We start from the raw sequence: 21,148 nt of genomic DNA on the forward strand, positions 1-21,148 counted from the left end.
TGACTCCAGTTCATGTTGGAGTTCTAGCATGTCTGGTATGGCAGCACTCAAGGGTGGTGTGACTTCATTCAGGCCATGACAGTCTACTGTTAGTCTTCTCCCTCTGTTAGACTTTCGCACTGGCCATATGGGGCTATTAAGGAGTGAGCGTGTCCTGTTTATCACTCCTTGGCTCTCCAGTCTATGGATCAGCTTACGGATGGGAGTCAGGGAGTCTCAGTTGGTGCCATATTGCCGCCGGTGCGCTGTTGTGGTCGAGATTGGCACTTGTTGTTCTTCGACCTTCAGCCCCCCCCACAACAGAAGGATCCTCTGAGAGACCAGGCAAGGTGGACAGCTGCTCAGTTTCCTCTCCCTCCAAGTCAGCTATACCAAAAGTCCATTGGTACCCTTTTGGGTCCTTGAAGTACCCTCTCCTGAGGTAGTCTATGCCAAGGATGCATGGAACCTCTGGACCAGTCACAATGGGGTGCTTTTGTCCCTCCTTCCCAGTTAGGCTCATTTCAGCCTCCAGGACAGTCAAGTCTTGGGATCCTCCTGTCACTCCATCCTTCCACCCCTTGACAGTGTGATGGCATCAGGGTACACTGCACACTGGTATCTACTAGAGCCTTATACTCTTGTGGGACTGATGTGCCAGGCCATCTGATCCACACAGTCCAGTAAATCCAACTGTCCCCTACCTCCACCTGGCTGGAGGCAGGGCCCCTCTAATAGTGATCACAACATTGGTCACTTATGTATGGTAGAAAGGGATTAGTCTTCTTTATCACAGGAGCTGGAGTAAAATCAGCTCTTCCACTCCATCTGGGAACCTGCTCACCAGAGACTGAAGCCACAGCTTTCATGGAATGATCATCTTTGACCATTTTTCTCCAATTCACACACCTGTTCCTCCAGAACAGAGGCAGGTTTTCCATCCCGCTTTCTCATGTCGTCTCCGTTATCCCACAGGTAAAACTATAGGGTGGATCGTGGCGTGTACCTTCTGTCTTCTCTCTCTAGCAGTAGGGCAACTTCTGTTAATAGCTGAGACATGGGTTGTTACACTTGGGGAGGTGGATAGATTAGATAGATCGTCTCTCAATTGTTTGAACTCCATGGGACAGTTTTTCCACTGCTGAAATTATGGAAGGGCTGAGATTGTCTCTGAACTCTCGGAGTTGATGAGTCACTTCACCCACTGTTGGTGGTACTATGTCTCTCCAGGTCACTGATGCCAATGAGTGAGCATATGATGATGGCATATTCTTTGTAAGTTTCCGCCACATGGGTCATTTACATTTGACTTCATCTGGATCCATCTTCATCTGGTACATTCCTGGTATCCAGCCTACCTGGATCATCTGTAGAATGGCTGATTCCCTTAGGGGCTGGATGTCTCTCTCTCTCATGGTCCACTTGGCTGAGCGATTGTCGTGGTTTAAACCAAGTCCCCCAACTCCCGGAGAGTTAGGAAGGAGAATCCAAAGAATGTAGCCCCCACGGATTGAGATAAGAACGGTTTAATTGCTAAGGCATAACACAAAACCCCTACTGCCATTTACTACTACAAATAATAATGATACAGCAAACAGCAAGTGAAAAGAATACAACACCCCACCAGCCACCGACCCATAACTCACTCCACCCTGCCTGGCCAAGCACCATGTGCTCCCTCCTCCATTTTCCTCCACAGCTCTACCCCTCCAGCTTTCTCCTTCCCAGTATGCATCCTGGGCATCACGTGCTATCGTATGGAATACCTCATTGGCTAGCCTGGGTCAGGTGTCCTGTCTCTCCTTCCTCCCAGACTCCCCCTGGCTGGAAAAAACCTTGAACAAAAACACCCTCAAAACATGCTCAAACCATGACAGCGATACATAACATCGTCCTTGTAGGGAAACCTTTCCTTCATAGCTGCCAAGAGCCACCTCCAAAGGCTTAGGGACCATATCTTTTTTTGCAATTGCTTTGCCAGTTCCCCCTTCCCTAGCAAGTGATCCCAGCTGCTTGGCTTCCCTATTTTCTAGTTTGTGACCGTCAGCCCCATTGCCTCAGCATCGGAGCAACCAGGTGATGATGTGCTCACCTGGATGATAGGTTAAATCTTTTTGCATATTCTGTAGCTCGGTCAAGGTCCAGCATCCAGAAGTCACCTCTTCTTCTTCTTCCTCTGATTCATGTGATAATGACTCTTGTACAGATGCTGTCCCCTGTAGTAAGTGCATTGGTTTTTTATCTTTCTTCACTGTAGGGGTTGCTTTTTGTGCTTCTTGTTTATTTTTCCCCTTGCTCACAGGGGCATCCAAAATTGGCATGGATTGGTTCTTTGGTTTATCTGCAGTGTCTGTCACTGTGGTTGGAGTGGCTGCAGTCTCTGCCACTAGGGTTGAAGTGGCTGCAGTATCTGTTGTAGGGGTTGGTGCAGCCGCTGTGCTTGGGGGTTGAGTAGCACCAGCAGCTGCGTTGTCTGTTGCTGTTCAGGTTTGAGTAGCTGCTGTACTTGTCACTGGGGTTGGTGTAGCTGCTGTGCTTGGAGCTAGAGTAGCTGCGTTGTCTCTTGCTTTGCCATCAGATCCAGAGACATCTTTTTTCCTTTGAAGGTGCCGGACACTGTTGAACAGGGCTCTGTAAGCATAGATCAAGCCCCAGCATGTTGCCATGATTTGTCCCTCTCTGATATGACCAGGATGACAACACACCTCATTTAAGTGTTTTATGAATTTTTCTGGATTGTGCACTTGTTCATTGGTGAAGTTCCAAAGCACTGGAGGGGCCCATTGGCCTAGATACTTGTCCATACTATCCCACACACCCTGCCACTCATGACTCTCCAGCCTCAGGGAAAATCTCTTGGTCCTCCTATATCATTGTCTAACCCTAGACAAGGCCCAAACCTGACTCTGCTTAACTTTCGAGATCAGACAAAATGGTCATGGGTAAAACACACGCTGTATGTGTGCCAACATGCTGATACCCATCACAATCAGAAGGCAGGTTTCACGCGTACCCAAAGGCCTTCAAAACCTTCAGAACTCTCAAATGAGGCTGTAAATAGTCTGGTGTGGGAGCTGGGCGTGTAAGGGAATGTCTCCTTCCTAGGTTGACCAACCGAGGAGGAAAAAAAAAGATGTGTAATTGCTAAACAATCCAGTTATATACCCCCCAAAGTATAGAGGTGATGACCACACTGGGAACACAAGCCAGATCAGCTTCATGATCAATGAGTCTATTGTATTACAATTCATTACCATAAAGTACAGTGAAACAATAACCTTAGCCAAGGCCCCCCAGCTGATAAACACTAAAACAGCAAATACTGGCTGTAAGTAAGGTATGACATGTTGAATCTCTGAGACCAAGCACAACAACTCTGAGAGCCAATAAATCAACGTTGTGACGAGCGACTATTAATCCAAAACAATAAATGCTTATCACAAATACGATTAGACATGCTCTGGTCAGATCTGTCATTATTTCAACCCTTCGTGCCCCAAGTTGGGCACCACAAAAAAACTGTCATGGTTTAAGCCCAGCCGGCAAACCAGAACCATGCAGCTGCTCGCTCACTCCCCCTTCTTCTTCCTCCCCCCACTCCCGGAGGAATGGGGAAGAGAATTGAAAGAATGTAAATCCCATAGGTTGAGGTAAGAACAGTCCAGTAACGAAGGTATAATACAAAACTACTACTGCTACCACCAATAATAATAATGATAAGGGGAATAACAAGGGAAGAGAATACAACTGCTCACCACCCGCCGACTGATGCCCATCATGACCTGAGCAGTGATTTGGGACTTCCATGTAACTCCCCCCTCCCCCAGTTTCTATACTGGGCATGATGTGCTGTGGTATGGAATACCCCTTTGGCTAGTTTGAGTCAGGTGACCTGTCTCTGCTTCCTCCCAGCTTCCCCTCCTCCCTGGCAGAGCATGAGACTGAGAAAAGTCCTTGATCAGAGTAAACATTACTTAGCAACAACTAAAAAGCAGACTTCCACTATCTGAAGGGGGCTTATAGGACTGCTGGGGTAGGACTCTTCATTAGGGACTGTTTTGATAGAAGAAGGGGTAATGGGTTCAAACTTAAACGGGAAGTTTAGATTAGATATAAGGAGGAATTTCTTTACTGTGAGGGTGGTGAGACACCAGAACAGGTTGCCCAAGGAAGTTGTGAATGCTCCATCCCCAGCAGTGTTCAAGGCCTATCTGGACAGAGCCTTAGGTGACATGGTTTAGTGTAAGGTGTCCCTGCCCACGGCAGGAGGGTTAGAACTAGATGATCTTAAGGTCCTTTCCAACCCTAACTATTCTATGATTCTATGAAAAACATCAGTGTTATCAGTGTTGTTCCCAGGCTGAAAGTCCAAAACACAGCACTGCACCAGCTACTAAAAAGGAGAAAATGACTGCTACTGCTGAACCCAGGATAGACGTTCTCTCCCCTCTTTGCTGGCAGAAACAAAACCTCCTCGTGTACTTTGACATGGCCTACCAGGGCTTTGCCAGTGGGGACTTCAACCGAGATGCCTGGGCTGTGCGGTACTTCATCAACCAGGGCATTAACATACTCATATCACAGTCCTATGCCAAGAACATTGGGCTTTATGTTGAATAGGGCAAGTGGTATGAAGATGGCTTCATCCAGGCTGCCTCTGGGGTTTAGCAGCCAATGTCTTATGTTGCCCATGGTCATCCTGCAGTAGTGATAGGGCACAAGAGATTACCCGCTGGGAGCTGGTGGAGACCCTGCTAGACAACAGGGCTCTGATAAAGGTATGTGGTTCTTGGATAAGTCCCACCTCAGCCCTGTGTATTCAAAGGGCTGAGGCTGCGACCTGAAAACCATCTTTCAGGAGTGCATGCAGGTGCCTCCACGGTGATCTGCAGTGATGCAGACAAAGCCAAGAGGGCCGAGTCACAGCTGAAGATCCTCATCCATCCCATGTACTCCAACCCATCCCTGAACGGAGCCCTCATCGCCTCCATCATCCTCAACACCCCTGCCATATGGAAGGAGTGGTAAGAAGGAACCCCTAATGCTCATGACAGCAAGACGTGAGGTCTCTGTGTCAGCCCTGTGCTGTGCTTACTGCCTGCAGAACCATGGCCAGCAGCAGGGTTCCTTTGGCAGGCTGATGCTTCTGCCTGATCCAGGGATAAGCAGACACACCTCCTAGCTGTGCTGCCTTGGATCAGGGAATGCCTGCCTACCCTGGAGGTATCCCTGCACTCTTTATTTATCTGCAGATATTATTTTATCTGGGTTTGGGCAGTGCTGCCACCAGGCCTCCTACTGGACCCGTGGCTTTCAGAAGTGAGAGATTCCTATGATTTTGTAGTAGTGTCCAACAGCTATGGAGTAAATAAATAGCAGTCACCTTCAGGTAGCAAGAGAGGGAAACAGCTCCCCAGGTGGAGCCACAGGCTCATGCTCCCTGGTCGTTGCTCATCTGCATCCCTGAATGAGGCTCTTCCAGGTGGAGAGAGCTGATTCCCAGTAGTTGGGGTGGGGGGAACAGCATGGGTGCATCCCAGCCCTGCTCTGAGCAGTTCCTGGGTTGGCTTCTCAGGCTCACAGAGGTGAAGGGCATGGCTGACTGGATCATCAGTATGCGGACTCAGCTGGTGTCCAACCTCAAGAAAGAGGGATCTTCCCACAACTGGCAGCACATCACTGACAAAATCAGCATGTTCTGCTTCACAGGGCTGAAGCCTGAGCAGGTAAATGAAGTTCCCATGGACTCAAGGTGTCATTTGCAATCCTTGTCAGTAAAATCTTGACTGCAGGTGCCAGAATGAGCCCCGGTACACAGTTCTTCCTCCAGGAGAAGGGTGCTATGGGTGGGGTGGGGGCGGAGTGGAGTGGGTGGTGGGAGGGTCTGGAGTGGAATGGAGTGGATGGTGAGAGGGCCGGGACACGGAGGTAACCAGAGTAGGGGGTTCGGGAGGCTCAGCGATCTGCTGTGGCATCCCTGGGAACAGCGGGGTGCTCCACATCGCCCCTGGAACATGCCCCTCCCGGAGCGGGGCAGGCGTGGAGCTGTGGAGTCACCCTCGGAGCGGCCCCGGCTCGCAGGGTCGGGGTTTACCGAGGCCGCCGAGGACTCACCGGCCTGGGGACTCTTCCCCACAGGCCTGCGAGGTTCCCCAGCCCCTAAGGCTTTGAAGAGGATTCCCGGCACAAGCTTGGGATTTGAGCAGCCTGCAGGCTAAAGGCGGGCTGGTCTGGAAGGGTCTTTGGAGACATTGTCTAGGGGAAAATAAAGAGATTTCCCTCGAAAATAGATTTCCCTTGGCTAAGTAGATCATTCCTGCCGGGCTGTGAGGGTTCATCTCCAGCTCAGAGGCACTGGGATGAGATCTGGACTGTATAACCCCCAAGGGCTGCAGTGCTGGAAACACCAGGTCTTCAGGTCCAAAAGCTTCCAAGATGTCTCATGCTGGTGGCACCATGGGGTGCACTGGAATTGGTCAGCTCTTTTCCTAGTGACACGGTGTTTCTGCTGCAGGTCTGGGTTGTCCAGTTGAGCCCAGGCTTGACCTTTATCCAGGAGCATATGCACTGTGGCTCTTGCAGAGCTTGCAGGAAATGGGGATGGAAATTGGGAAGTGAGAGCCGTGACACTGGGCCTGCAGGAAGGCGAGTCTTGCCATGAGGCTGCAGCTCCCCGGCCCTGCAGCCACAACTCAGTCCCCCATCTGATGTCAGCAGTGTTCTCACCCTGCATTTGGGGTATGAGAGGTGAGTTCTGCTGTATCTCTGCTGGTGTAAGGACACCTGCATGCTGTGACAGAGCTGAGACCCAAGGAACTCATTTCCACCATGCCCCCATCTGATGCTCAGGTTGTTTCTTGTTAATGGACCTTAATTAACACGTACCATGTCCTTCTTCATTGCTTCTAGTAGTGAAGCACCTCACACTGCCTGCTCGTTCCCTGCCCTCCCTGCCTGATGGAGCCAGCGCTGGCACAGGACCCTCCTCAAGGCAGCCAGTGGAGCCTGGTGCAGGAGCACTAGTGGGATGTGGATGGTGGCATGTGCCACCCTGGGAGGCACAATGGCTCAGGGCACTGGGAGCATCAACTGCGACTACAAGGACTGGGAGTGGAGCTCCAACACCAGGGAATGGGCCAGGCTCCTGCAGAGCCCCAGCATGGAGACAGTGCCAGAGAACAGAGAGAGCAAAAGGAATGGTCTGGGGGCCATGTCGGCTTTGAGAGCCGTCTTCATCATGGTCAGCACTGCCCTTGGGGCTGGGCTGCTCAACTTTCCTGCTGCCTTCAGCATGATAAGCAGCGTGGCTACAGGCATCACACTGCAGATGGTGAGAGGTAGGGAAGGCACAGTCCCTTGTTCCACCCAGGGAGGGGGCATGGGGTGACATGTGGAGCCCCAGATGGGGCTCGGGGAGGACCCAGCTCCTGGGAAGAAGAGCTGTTGGGTGATGTGCACCAGAGATGCTCAGTGTGTTCGGGGGTGGCTGCCTGGGGTGGCTTTGGGGACTTCTTCATGCTGTTGCCTCAGTGTCACCTCCCTGTCTCTTCCCCACCCCAGTGCATGTTGATCATCATCAGAGGCTTGGTCATCCTGGTGTACTGCTCACAGGCCAGCAATGAGTGAACCTGCCAAGAGGTGGTGTGGGCCATCTGCAGGAAGGTGCCCTACATGCTGTGCGAGGTGGCCATAGCCGTCTACACCTTCGGTATCTGCATCACTTTCCTCATCATCATTGGAGACCAGGAAGACAAGAGTGTGTCCCATAGGGGAACAAATCCAACCACTTGCTGTCCCTTCATCTGGAAGGGACAACCTGACCATTCTGGTTGTCCCCACAGTCATTGGTGCTCTGGTGACAGAGCCCAAGAAAGCTGGGAGCAGCTGCTGGTACACAGACTGCAAGTTCACCATCAGCATCACGGCCTTCCTCCTCATCCTGCCTCTCTCCATCCCCAAGGAAATCAGCTTCCAAAAATACACCAGGTGGGTGGGGAGAGTCCTCTGGGGCTAGTGGCCAGGGTGGGCCAGCCAGCACCCACCTAAGCACCATCCCAGGGGATGGGGAGTGGAAATGCTATGGTTCCATCACCATATCTGCCTGCTCACCCCTGAGGGGTTGGACATCTCCTCCGCCTTCCCGTGCCTCAGTTTCCCCATCTGGGAAACACTGAGACTGCTGAGCACCATGTGGCCACACTGTTGTAGTATGGGCTTGTGTCCCTCCCTTCTGCTCGCTGGAGGAAGTGGGGAGAGATGCTTTCAGCTGTGTTGTGCCCTGTCTTTGGAGATGGCTGTCGTGGTTTAAACCAAGTCCCCCAACTCCCGGAAAGTTAGGAAGGAAAATCCAAAGAATGTAGCCCCCACGGGTTGAGATAAGAACGGTTTAATTGCTAAGGCACAACACCAATCACTACTGCCATTACTACTACAAATAATAATGATAAAACCAATAACAAACGAAAAGAATACAACACCCCATCAGCCACCGACCCATAACTCACTCCACCCTGCCCGGCCGAGCACCGCGTGCTCCCTCATCCATTTTCCTCCAGAGCTCCACCCTTCCAGCTCTCTCCCCCAGTTGCATCCTGGGCATCACGTGCTATGGTATGGAATACCTCATTGGCTAGCCTGGGTCAGGTGTCCTGTCTCTCCTTCCTCCCGGCCTCCTCTCCTCCCTGGCAGAGCATATGCTCAGAAAAGGCCTTGAATAAAAACACCCTCAAAACATGCTTGCTATCAAGCAACTGTTCCCAGCCCAGAAGTCAAAACACAGCACTGCACCAGCTACAAGAAGGAGAAAAAAATGACTGCCACTGCTCAACCCATGACATTGTCCACCCCTTATTCCATACCATTCACATCATGCCCAGATCCCACATTTTCAATACACCATCACTCTTAAGTCCACCCCTCGATCATGAGTCAATCTCTATGTTACATCTCTGGAATGATGGCCTGAAGTATCTGGGCCCACCAGGCTCAAAATTATTCACCATCCCCTTCAGCAGTTCTACAGCTTGCTGCTGGGGACTCCATACAGCTGCCTTCCACTTCCAATGCTTCCAAAGCACCGGAGGGACCCAGTGGACCAGATACCTGGCCATACTGTCCCACAAGCCCTGCCACTCATGACTGTCCAGCCCCGGGGGACAGTCTCCTGGTGCTCCAATGTACTTGTCTAACCTTAGACAAGACCCAAACCTGACTCTGCTTAACTTTTGGGATCGGGGCTGATGTAGCTGCCCTGCTTGCCAGTTCTCCCACCACCAGCTTCTCTTCTCCTGAGTCCGGATCTTCCTTCTCTGCCTTGCTGGGAAGTGTTGCGTGGTCTCCTGTATCCTGCTGGGGCTCGGTGGGCGACTTCCGGGGAACACTCTCGGCCGTCGCGGGGTTGGGAACGGCCGCGGGACTCACCCCCCCCGCTGCCTGGTCCTGCTGCTCAGCTACCGTCCTGCTCCGCTCCTCCCCCGCCTGTTCCCGCTGCTCTGCCGCAGCCGTTTGGTTCCCCGTGCCGCTCTCCCTGGCAGCCTCAGCTGCCGGCAGCTCCCAGGGCCGCTCCTTCCTGGCTTCACGCAGCCTCATGCAGACGGAGGCGAGGACAAGGGCAAGGACGGCGAAGAGCAGCGGGACGGCCTGGTACAAGTCCAAGTCCACGGCCACGTCCATCCCCCCTGCTGCCGGAGCCCCACCATATTACAAGCCTCTGACAGAAAGTACAGTGAAACAAAAACTTCAGCCCAAGCGCCATTATTGATAAACACGAACGCAGCTAATCCATACCCAAAGTACCTGGCAAAATCCTGAAACTGTGAGATCCAGAGAAAAACCTCTAAGAGCCAATAAATCAGCATTGTGACAAGAGACCATAAATCCGCTCAGATCTGTTCTTATCTCAAACCCTCGTGCCCCACATTGGGTGCCAAAATTGTCGTGGTTTAAACCAAGTCCCCCAACTCCTGGAGAGTTAGGAAGGAGAATACAAAGAATGTAGCCCCCACGGGTTGAGATAAGGACGGTTTAATTGCTAAGGCACAACACAAATCACTACTGCCATTACTACTACAAATAATAATGATAAAGCCAATAACAAGCGAAAAGAATACAACACCCCACCAGCCACCGACCCATAACTCACTCCACCCTGCCCAGCCGAGCACCGCGTGCTCCCTCATCCATTTTCCTCCAGAGCTCCACCCTTCCAGCTCTCTCCCCCAGTTGCATCCTGGGCATCACGTGCTATGGTATGGAATACCTCATTGGCTAGCCTGGGTCAGGTGTCCTGTCTCTCCTCTCCTCCCGGCCTCCCCTCCTCCCTGGCAGAGCATATGCTCAGAAAAGGCCTTGAACAAAAACACCCTCAAAACATGCTTGCTATCAAGCAACTGTTCCCAGCCCAGAAGTCAAAACACAGCACTGCACCAGCTACAAGAAGGAGAAAAAAATGACTGCCACTGCTCAACCCATGACAATGGCCATCCAGCAGAAAGCAGAGACAGTAAGGGTCCCCAGGCTGGGGGTCTGCAGGCCAGGCCTGCTCCACCAAGCATCTCTGTGTAACTTGGTTGCTGGAGCTGGACCAGGACTACCAAGGAGTGTTACTGCTTTAACACTTGACTCTTACTCCTGCCCAAACCCCTTGCTGCCAGGTCTGCTGCTCCCAGCTCTGGGGAGAGTGGGTGATGGTGCCTGGCATAATACCATGGGAAGGGAGAGCAGGGCTGGTCTTGATGGGAGGGCTAGGGTGGCCTGGGGCTGGAGATGCTTGGAGGAGATCCTCCATGGAGCAGGGAGAGAGCATGCTGATGGTCTCCTGTCCCTTCTTGCTGCTCCCTAAGTGTGATTGGCACCTGATATGTCACAGCAGTCATTATCATCAAGTACATCTGGCCGAACAAAGAGCTGGTGCCTGTGGAGATCCCCACCAGGTAAGCACAAGTGACAGTGGCCATCACAGCACTGCAGAGCCATGTAGGGGTGTGGGAGTGAGGGCTGCAGAGCCTGGGGCCAAATCCTTCACGAGTCCCATCCCTACACCTGGGGATGCCGCATGTTGCTGCCAGAAGCTCTCAAGTGGCTGCATTAGAATCATAGAATCATAGAATAGTTAGGGTTGGAAAGGACCTTAAGATCATCTAGTTCCAACCCCCCTGCCATGGGCAGGGACACCTCACACTAAACCATATCACCCAAGGCTTCATCCAACCTGGTCTTGAACACTGCCAGGGATGGAGCATTCACAACCTCCCTGGGCAACGCATTCCAGTACCTCACTACCCTAACAGTAAAGAATTTCTTCTTTATATCCAGTCTAAACCTCTGCTGTTTAAGTTTCAACCCATTACCCCTTGTCCTATCACTACGGTACCTAATGAATAGTTCCTCACCAGCAACCCTGTACACCCCTTCAGATACTGGAAGGCTGCTATGAGGTCTCCACGCAGCCTTCTCTTCTCCAGGCTGAACAGCCCCAACTTTCTCAGCCTGTCTTCATACGGGAAGTGCTCCAGTCCCCTGATCATCCTCGTGGCCCTCCTCTGGACTTGTTCTAACAGTACCATGTCCTTTTTATGTTGAGGACACCAGAACTGCACACAATACTCCAAGTGGGGTCTCAGGAGAGCAGAGTAGAGGGTCAGGATCACCTCCTTTGACCTGCTGGTCACGCTCCTCTTGAAGCAGCCCAGGATATGATTGGCTTTCTGGGCTGTGAGCGCACACTGCTGGCTCATGTTCGTTTTCTCATTGACTAACAGCCCCAAGTCCTTCTCTGTAGGGCTGTTCTGAATTTCTTCTCTGCCCAACCTGTAGCTGTGCCTGGGATTGCTCCGACCCAGGTGTAGGACCTTGCACTTGGCATGGTTAAACTTCATGAGGTTGGCATCAGCCCACCTCACAAGCGTGTCAAGGTCCCTCTGAATGGCATTCCTTCCCTCCAGCATATCAACGGAACCAAACAGCTTGGTGTCATCGGCAAACTTGCTGAGGGCACAATCCCACTGTCTGTGTGAATTCTTAAAGAGCCAAGGTCAATTGTCTTGATAGGCCTCTGTAATTTTCCACTTAAAACGTGCAGAGAATGATCTCTGCCAAGGTTGTAGTTTCCCACTGTATTTTTAGAGTAAGGTATTTAATCGCAATTATAACAAGTTATAAACATTAGCTCTAAACGATAGTAACCTCTAGACTAACCAATTAGAGCTCAGTATCCAAGGCTGTTACATAAGGGTGTAAGGGTATAAGAAGAGCACTGTATCTAATAATGTTTGGCAATCGCTTGATCACATTGATCGTCTCCGCATTGTCCGTGACTCCTGCGTTGACAACTGTCCATGTCACTGACAAAGATGTTAAACAAGACCGGTCCCAACACCGATCCCTGAGGGACACCACTCATTATTGGTCTCCAGCCGGACATTGAACTGTTGACCACAACTCTTTGAGTGTGACCATCCAGCCAGTTCATTATCCACCGAGTAGTCCACCTATCAAATTGATGTCTCTCCAATTTAGAGACAAGGATGTCATGTGGGACAGTGTCGAACGCTTTACACAAGTCCAGGTAGATGACATCAACTGCTCCACCCCTGTCCATCACTTTTGTAGCCCCGTCATAGAAGGCCACCAAATTGGTCAGGCAGGATTTCCCCCTAGTGAAGCCATGCTGGCTGTCACCAAGCACCTTGTTGTTTTTCATGTGCCCTAGCATGCCTTCCAAAAGAATCTGCTCCCAGATTTTGCCAGGCACAGAGGTGAGACTGAGTGGTCTGTAATTCCCCAGGTCATCCATGTTCCCCTTCTTGAAAATGGGGGTTATATTTCCCTTTTTCTAGTCATCAGGAACTTCACCTGACTGCCATGATTTTTCAAATATGATGGCCAGTGGCTTTGCAACTTCATTCACCAGCTCCTTCAGGACCCGCAGATGGATTTCATCAGGTCCCATGGACTTGTGTACGTACAGGTTCTTAAGATGGTCTTGAACCAGATCCTCATGTACAGTGGGCCCAAGGTCTAGGTTTTCACAGTCCCTGCGTCCACCTTCCAAGACTTGGGTGGTGTGGTCAGAGCCTTTGCCAGTGAAGACCGAGGCAAAGAAGCCATTCAGAACCTCAGCCTTCTCCAAGTCCTGTGTATCCAGTTTTCCTGAAAGTTTCTGGAGGGGGCCTACGTTGTCCCTAGTCTGTTTTTTAGCCGCTACATACCTATAAAATCCCTTCCTATTATTTTTAACATCCCTAGGCAAGTTTAGCTCTAATTGGGCCTTAGCTTTCCTAACCTGGTCCCTAGCTTCCTGGACAACATCCCTGTTTTCATCCCAGGCCACCTGTCCTTGCTTCCACCTTTTATAAGCCTCTTTTTTCCTGCATTGCTGCGTGTCTCAGAAGAGCAAGTGGTGATGGAGAACAAAGAGGTGTCTTGGAGATCCCCACAGCTCCATTGCAGGTTTTGAGGAGCACAGATTGACTTTTAGCTCCATTACAGCCAGCCGGGCCCGGAGTTTCCTATGCAGTGCTTGTGCTCATCTAGCAACAAGGGCTGTGCCCATTTTAGGATGATTTTGGTTATTCCCTTGGCCACCACAGCCCCTGTGGCTTGTCCCCTCCTTCATGGTGTCTGGATATTTCTGGACCCAGTGTGGGCAGTGTGAATTTTAGGGCAGGCAAAGTTCAGACCAGTTCTTGGCGCTGCCTAAGTAGATCCTTATTTTTTTACTGATGCTTTTATTGTTGTGCCAGGTCCCAGAAAAACCTTGCTCCATGAAAAAGCATCATCTTGGGTAGGGGGGACATGGTAACAGCAGAGGAGTGAGCCCATAACTGAGCACCTCCAGCTCCTTGAAGAGAAGGCTCAGTGGGGACCTTATCTCTCTCTACGACTACCTGAAAGGAGGATGAAACTAGGAGGTGGCTGGTCTGTTCTCTCAAGGAACAAGTGATAGGACAAGAGGAAACGGCCTCAAACTGAAGATTAGGAACAATTTCTGAATACTGATACTGAAGATTAGGAACAATTTCTTCCCCGAGAGGGTGGTCAGGCATTGGAACAGGCTGCCCAGGGCAGTGGTGGAATTGCTGTCCCTGGAAGTGTTCACAAACCATGTAGATGAGGCCCTCAGTGACATGGTTTAGTGGTGGCCCTGGCAGTGCTGGGGAACAGTTGAACTTGATGATCTTGAAGGTGTTTTCCAACCTGGTTGATTCTATGATTCTATGTTCCTGCCCCAGGTCACTGGGTGGGGGGCCCTGGTCTGACCAGTGGGTGTTTCTCTCCCATCAGCCCCTCCACCTGGACCGTTGTCTTCAATGCCATGCCCACCATCTGCTTTGGGTTCCAGGTAAGGCCACAAGCATGGTGCTCCCCTTCCACCCTGTGGCCACCTGGGTGGGGGACCGGCATGGTCCAGGGATGATCCAGGTCCTTGGGTGATCAGCCAAAACCTTCTCTGTGTGCTCACCACACGGCTTTGTGAGGGGGCTGAAGCCAGTTTGACATCTCACCACCCCTTGATGGAGATGAATCAATTTTACCCCAGCTAGGAAGTACAAGACAGCCTGTTGCCCCCCTTTTGTTCTCCAGTGACAAACCTGGGATATCATGATATCATGACAAACCCAGGGGGATCCCTATGACTCCAGTTCAGCCCATGTACCCACTCTCTCTCCATGTCACTGGCAGTGCCACATGAGCAGCATGAAGCAGCCAGAGGTGAAGACCTGGGTGGTGGTGGTGATGGTAGATATGGTGATCATCCTCTTTGTCTATACCAGCACTGTTAAGTGAGGGGGTGCTGTGTGAGTGTGTTATGGTCCTCGGAGGGGCTGTGAGCTTCTGGAGGGCAAGGAAATGTAGATTGGACATTAGGAAGAAGTTCTTCCCTGTGAGGGTGGTGAGGCCCTGGCACAGGGTGCCCAGAGAAACTGTGGCTGCCCTATCCCTGGCAGTGTTCAAGGCCAGGTTGGACAGGGCTTGAAGCAACCTGGTCTAGTGGAAGGTATCCCTGCTCATGGCAGGGGGGTGGATCTAGATGATCTTTAAGGTCCCTTCCAACCCAAATCATTCTATGATTCTATGACCCTTTTGTCAGCAGAGGGACAGAGCAGGAAGGGAGTGGAGTCTATCTACTCCCCCCTTGCAATATGCCCTATTCCATATCCATCCAAGTCTGGTCCCTCAAACACATGTGCAAAAGGATTGTCGCCATCCCCTGCTGACTGCTCCTTTCCCAGCAGGTGTCTGTGGCTTCCTGACCTTTGGAGTTGGTGTGGAACAGGATGTCTTGATGTCCTACCCCTCCAATGACATCCCCATTGCCCTTGCCCAGGCCTTAATCATCCTCTGTGTGCTGACATCTTACCCCATCTTGAACTTTTGTGGCTGCTGAGAGCTGGGAGAAGGCAGGAGCTGGTGTGGGCAGGAGGGGCAGCATGGGGAACCCCCCTGCCCTGCGTCTGTGCCCACAGGGCTGTCTTGGAGAGTCTCTGGCTCCACTACACCAGTTATAGGAGAGGACTCATTTTACTAACTGAGACAAACCAAGTTAAACTTTAGCTAAACAAAACAATGCACATGTCAAGAAGGAATAAAACAAAAGGTAAAAAACATTCTTTACCTATCCAGCTCACTGAAGTAGGAACCATTCTTTATGAAGTGCCTCTCCAGCTCAGTGAACTGAGAACCGTTCCTCACAAAGTCAGAAGAGAAGCCAACCTAAGACCATAAAAGGAAGACAACAAGAAGTTCAGCCAAAAGTCAACAAAGATACAACCACCAAGGATCCCAAAGACCCTTGGGACCCTCACTCAAAATAAACTGTGTGTACTCTAGTGGGTGGTAATCTATGTTAATTAGTTATGGAGAAAATGATAATATGTATGTGATGTCTTGGAATTAAAATGTGTATGCATGAGATTGTGGGAATTCTTAAAGAGCCAAGGCCATGTAGTGAGTGATCCCGATACCCTGAGCCTTATTACTGTAAAGTAAGAAGATTCTTGGCAGGCATAAGCAAAGTCAGTTGTCTTGTTAGGCCTCTGTAATTTTCCACTGAAAACGTGCAGAGAATGATCTCTGCCAAGGTTGTAGTTTCCCACTGTATTTTTAGAGTAAGGTATTTAATCCCAATTATAACAAGTTATAAACATTAGCTTTGTAAACGGTAGTAACCTCTAGACTAACCAATTAGAGCTCAGTATCCAGGGCTGTTACCTAAGGGTGTAAGGGTTAGGGTTAGGGTTAAGGTTAGGGTTAGGAGCACTGTATCTGAATAAACTTTGGCAATCGCTTGATCACATTGATCATCTCCGTGTTGTCCGGGACTCCTGCATCGACAAGTGGCGCCCGAACAGGGACCCTCAGATCAGTAACCTTCACAGAGGGAATGAGGGGGTAGGAGCCAGCCGAAATCGGCGCTGCCCCGGCGCTGCGGAAGTCAGCTAGCTGCAATGTTGGGATCTCGCCCTGATCAGGTGAGCGGCCGGGCAGGAGATGGGGCACTCGCTATCCAAAGATGAACAGGCAGTAATGAAGCTCCTCCAGCATTTTCTCTCTAAGGGAGGACTAGAATACGATAGTGCCACCTTAGAAAGGCTGTTAAAATTGTCCTGAGACCGTGATCTTCTGCTCACTGTGCAGGCAGCGTTTAAAGTTTCTGAATGGGAACATATAGGACAGACGCTGTGGGACAAGATCAGTAATGGGAACGTACTCAGAGGTGGAAGCCTCGGAACGGAGCCTATGCTAGAAAGATTGTTGCTCTGGAGTAAGGAGTTAATTGTGGGAGTCGGCGAAGCTTTTAATCTCGAGACTTGGGAGAAAATTACTAAGGTAGAAGCCTCTGATTTATGGATGTTTCCAGTCCTTCTTAAGGTGAAGGGAGCAACCTTTAAAGAGACAGACTTAATGTTGAAATGGTTGAAGATGCATTACCCAGAGACTGATGAGTCTACCGTACTTGAGATCTCTTTGTGGAATGAGGCAGAAGTTAAACTGTGGAATGTGGCCACAAAAGGCAATGACACCGTGAAAGGTTTGTTAGTCATTTGGAGAACTGTTTTAGAGACGTTAAAGTCAAAAAATGAGATCACGGAGACCAGTGTGCCCCCCCTCCTCGAACCTCTGCCAGTTGCCACCGCACCAGTGAAGATTGAGAACAGGGATGAAGACGGTCCTTTTGACCCGGGTCCTATTGACCCCAAGAAGGAGCCTGTGCACGTTCATCAGTTTGCTGTTGCTGCTCCTGAGATTCTGATGCCTGATAATGCCGATGCTGATCTGGATAGTCCTTTTGACCTGGATCCTATTCATCCAGAAAAGAAGCCTGATTTATATCCCCCAGATCCTCATGATAAATGAGCAGCTGTAAAGGGAGAAGAAAGACAGGTGGGGGATGCAGATGTATTGCACGGTATCCCGTGGTGTGTGTGCTTCCCACCCTAGATGGGAAGGTCTCTTGTATGCTCTTATCAGGGGTATCGGGCAGAATGTGTCAGACCGTGGAGTTGGGACCCCATATACAACTCCTTTGATACAGTCTCTCTGTGATACTCATGTACTAGAAGTTGGTAAATATAAGTATGCCCATGTTTCTAGTGACCTTTGTAGACTTTTATAGATATTGCTGGCAACTTCTTCTGACATAGCTGGCCACCTGTGCCGGAATGAGTGTGCATTTTGGTCAGTATAAAAGCCCAAGCCTCATGCGATGTGAGCGAGGCAGAGCCTCTGTGGGGATGCCCGCTAAAGTTGAGCCTGCCGCCTTGCACTGCAATGATGCTTCTCGGAGCTAGATTCCTGATAGTCTTCACAAGGTCTTTGTGCCATGCTCTGCATGTAGGACTGTGTAGAGGGAGTAATGATTATCTGGATTTTGTGTTTCAAATACTGTAGTTGTGTGGACTGTGCTTGCAGGATCCCATAAACATGTGTGTGTGTGTTGAGGGCAGATGGTGTTATGTATATTTTTTGTTGTAGAGTTCATGTAGAAGTTTTCATGAGCAGCAGTTTAGCACTTTGTAGAAGAAAGGGTTAATGCAAAAGTGCAGTTGCTTGCAGATATTTACGGTTGCTGGTGAAGCAGGCAGGCATGTATAGCTACTGCTGAGCAGGCTAGCGTTTGTAGCTGCATAAAACAGGGTGAGCGACTTCTGAAAAAAGTTTGGTATCCATGTTCAGATGAAGCTGCCCTCCAATTCAGCTCCCAGTGCCCCCCCCGGTGGAACGGCCGGGATGGACACTGGAGCCGAGGAGTGGGAAAAAAAAAAGTATTGGGGCACTTTGTAACCTGGGGGTAAATCCAAGACTTTGAAAAGCAGTTCAGTTGAAATGAGAACTGCTAGCAGGAAAAGCTGTAAAGGGTACTGATTCGGAGAAAACTCCAGGAACAAACTTGCCAACAAAGTTTTCAAGCTGACAAGCAGGTATTCTTTATTGTAGCACTGGGAGACACAGGGGATAGCTCCTCCTAATGTGTGTCTCTCTATCGCTACACAAGCCATCCTTATATAGTCCCTGGGCACACATACATATTCATGAGGCTACGTATGGATTACATCATTTTCCAGAAAGCTCCCCGCATGCATACAGAATTGTGGTGGTGGTCTCTGAGGGTCGTTTACTTCTTCCAACAATCTTCATCACTTCTGGCAGCCTCTGAAGCACGCGCAGTAGATGCTTGTACCAGTTTAATTGGTTCGTTAGCATCAGAGACATAATAACCCTCCTATTCTCCTACTTATCAGTTAGTTTAACTGTAGCCTATCCTGGACACCTGCTATTCCCAGATACTCCTTATCCCTGTGTCCTGTTCTTCTAGACTGTTTTTCTTAAAACTACATCAACTATAACGATTTATCTTGTGTCAGTATGTTCTCTAGCTGTACTCTATTTTCTTTCTATGTATTATGCACCTCAGTAATTTACCAATGCTACTGTTACAAAGCCATCGAACTTAACATTGCTTAAAACTAATTCTAGAGGTTTATATATTCCATTTTGTGATTTTGTGTTCCCCCTGTTTCAATTCCCCCCTTTTTCTGCCCTTTTGCAAATTCTTTTGCAACATTTTATATATTACCATTACCATCAAAAGTCCTTTGAAATAATTTCCCATTTCTACTCGGTGCTTAATTTCATTCCTTTTCCAATCTTCATAATTTATCATAGATAGTTTACAACACCAGAGGGAACATTGTATCATACCACAAGTAATCAATATTAAAATAATTAACATCAATATTCTTGCAATCAGTTGCCTCAACCAGGAGAGATTAGGTAACCATGTAGTTAACTTTTTCCATATTTCTTCGAAACCATAGGAGGTGTCATCCGTAGCCGTCTTATGAAATATCTTAGTTTGTTTCCAAATTTCCTCCTGATGTGTTTCAATTCTGCCACTTTGGTCTATGTAGGAACAACAACTTTCATTGTTTATGGAACAAACTCCTCCTTGTGATGCCAATAACATGTCTGGAGCCATTCGGTTTTATACCACTTTAGATAGGCTCATTATGTCTTGTTGTTCTGCCTGCATCATATCAATGTCTTTACTTTCCATTTCCTTTATGGTTGCTGAGATATTTACAATTGCTTTCTCTAATTCACTTACTCCCAAAGATGGAATTAGCCCTCTCACAAAACTATGAAATGCAGTGTGCCGTTCAATAATAGGGTTAAAGCTTCTCTTACTCCGTTTAACAAAACTTCTAATCCAGGTTCCGGAAGGATACCTGTCAATAATAGTAAAATTGGGTATTACAGCACCTAAGGTGTATGCCCCTTTCCAGCTGGGGGGTAAAGTCTTATAAGCATTTTCTCCACATAACCAATACCATCCTTTCCCTTTAGGAACGGGCCACCAGTGAACTACGATACCATCTATATTAATAGTGTGATTGCAGTTTGAATGGTGACCTACATCTGTGGCATTTAAGCAAGTATAGTCTCCTACCCTGCTTCTTGGTATAATACGTCTTCGTGCACAGGTGTAATATTTATTGCCTGGATTAGGATTAACTATTCCAAATTTTAACCTTTCATTTGAATACAAATTGCTAGTGTTCACCCACAGGTTTGTCCATGAGACAGTGTTAGCAATTGGAACTCCAATTAATGGGAGTTCCAGGCTTTCTCCTGATTTAGGCAACTGTGCACACCCCCAACAGTCACTACGATTAAAAACTTCAGTGACATTTTGCATTAATTTCAGGTATAAGTTCTGGTCCCAAGCTCGTGCACCAGTTATCATATGAGTCCAAATTATGACCGACGCAATTTCATACGTAAGGGTCCTGAAGGATCCATCTGCCATGTGTTCTCTGGTTCTGGTGCTTTCTTTATTCTTGAATAATATATCCAAGCAGGTTGTTCCTTTATCTTCACCGCTGTAAAGGTGGTCAGCAATATCTGGTACAGTCCACTCCAGTTCTCCTGTAGAGGATCTCCTGAAAAATTCTTAACATAAACCCAGTCTCCAGATCTGAAAGGGTGAATCAGATAATCCAAACCTCTTGCCTTCTCCCTGCTATTATCTTATTTATCTCAGAATCACAGAATCACAGAACCCAAAGGGTTGGAAGGGACCTCGAAAGATCATCTAGTCCAACCCCCCTGCAAGAGCAGGGTAGCCTAGAGTACATCACACAGGAACTTGTCCAGGCGGGCCTTGAATATTTCCAACGTAGGAGACTCCACAACCCCCCTGGGCAACCTGTTCCAGTGCTCTGTCACTCTTACAGTAAAGAAGTTCTTCCTGATGTTAACGTGGAACCTCCTATGCTCCAGTTTACACCCATTGCCCCTTGTTCTATCCATCATCCTGACACCCACCCTTTACATATTTGTAAACACTGATGAGATCACCCCTCAGTCTCCTCTTCTCCAAGCTAAAGAGACCCAGGTCCCTCAGCCTCTCCTCATAAGGGAGGTGTTCCACTCCTTTAATCATCTTTGTGGCTCTGTGCTGGACTCTTTCAAGCAATTCCCTGTCCTTGAACTGAGGGGCCCAGAACTGGACTCAATATTCCAGATGTGGCCTCACCAAGGCAGAGTAGAGGGGGAGGAGAACCTCTCTTGCCCTACTAACCACACCCTTTCTAATGCACCCTAGGATGCCATTTGCCTTCTTGGCCACAAGGGCACATTGCTGGTTCATGGTCATCCTCCTATC

The 21,148-nt window shown here is 49.3% G+C and overlaps 1 pseudogene; it reads left to right on the forward strand.

Moving 5' to 3' along the window:
• The first annotated feature begins 5,656 nt into the window (after window positions 1–5,656).
• Window positions 5,657–21,148, forward strand: part of LOC117438220 (putative sodium-coupled neutral amino acid transporter 7) — a 33,033-nt pseudogene continuing 17,541 nt past the window's right edge.

This window comes from Melopsittacus undulatus, assembly GCF_012275295.1.
Source record: "Melopsittacus undulatus isolate bMelUnd1 chromosome W unlocalized genomic scaffold, bMelUnd1.mat.Z SUPER_W_unloc_2, whole genome shotgun sequence".
In the NCBI taxonomy this organism is placed as follows: Eukaryota; Metazoa; Chordata; class Aves; order Psittaciformes; family Psittaculidae; genus Melopsittacus; species Melopsittacus undulatus.